At 42.1% G+C, this 1,215-nt stretch overlaps 1 non-coding gene across 1 annotated transcript; it reads left to right on the forward strand.

Moving 5' to 3' along the window:
• The first annotated feature begins 376 nt into the window (after nt 1-376).
• SPRG_30166 lies at nt 377-449 on the forward strand. Its single transcript has one exon. It is a non-coding gene; the product is annotated as a tRNA-Asn (tRNA).
• Nucleotides 450-1,215: the final 766 nt, after the last annotated feature.

Genomic DNA, 1,215 nt, shown 5'->3' on the forward strand with positions numbered 1-1,215 from the left:
GCCATATTTCGACTGGGAAGCAGCAACCAGGGAGAAAATTTTGCAAATAAACAGCTTTAAAAGGCGTATATATTTCAAAAAAAAGCGCCACGACCGAAAGAAATGTGTCATAATAGCTTATAAATGAGCGCCGTGGCAGTGGCAATTTTTTCTCGAATGATGTGAGGGGGTCTACAACGAGAAACGAAAAAGACGCGAAATTACGGGAAAATGAAAAATCGGCTGGAGTGAGAGGAGTGCATGGGAGATGTGTTTTGAGCATATTATAATTGAGTGGAAGCATGGAGAGAGGTATGTAGGGCCATTTGTGTGCGTAAAAAGTGGATGGTAATGTTGTATTGCTGATTGGTAGTGTGGACGTTTGTAGCGTGCAGAATCCTCTATAGCTCAGTTGGTAGAGCGTACGGCTGTTAACCGTGAGGTCGCAGGTTCGAACCCTGCTGGAGGAGACTTATTTTTTATTTAGGCCATCCCGTTATCCTTTTATGGCCTCTAAAGATTTTAAACGAATCTCTTGTAAATTATCCTTTCATTTTATTCTTTTAATCCCATTTTGGCCCGGAAGCGAATCAAAACTCCGTTTTTCATTCAGTTACGACTAGCGCATCTCGAACTACACGTTCCTCACTTCTGCTGGGTCCCCACGGCTTCTCAAACATAGAGATAACTATTGTTCGGTGCATTTTACAAAAAGTCAACTTCCAGACCTTTGTTGATCACGCCTGTTTGCGTACAACCTCTCGAGACCTTTAGGAAGCACCCCAGAGTATAAAAGAGACCACCGAAAAAAACTTCAATCTGGGCTCGGTCTCGCCTCGGCGGCCATGGTCACGTGCATGGCCATAATGTTGCAAATTCGAAAATATTTAAAATACTTTTCAATAAACAACTACATGACTATTCTGACAAACGGCGTGTCAATGTGCTAATTTGCGGCTTCCCTGGTCGCTCGGTGATTTTTAAATAATTTAATTGTAATAATATTACATTCTAATAGCTTGCACTTTGCGCAGGGTTCGAGTGCTGCAACTTTTCAAATTTGTCGTGATGATGCTCCATCCATCATGCCAGATCTATACACCAATGTATGGCGTCTCATTGTACGATGTAGATACCTTTTGACGAAGTACATACCTTTTGGAAACGACCGCATCTATGGCATTCTAGAGACATATGAAGGGCTTGGTGCCCATGCAAATCACACACAAATATAGG

The sequence above is a fragment of the Saprolegnia parasitica genome (assembly GCF_000151545.1).
Source record: "Saprolegnia parasitica CBS 223.65 unplaced genomic scaffold supercont2.88, whole genome shotgun sequence".
NCBI classification, from domain to species: Eukaryota; Oomycota; class Saprolegniomycetes; order Saprolegniales; family Saprolegniaceae; genus Saprolegnia; species Saprolegnia parasitica.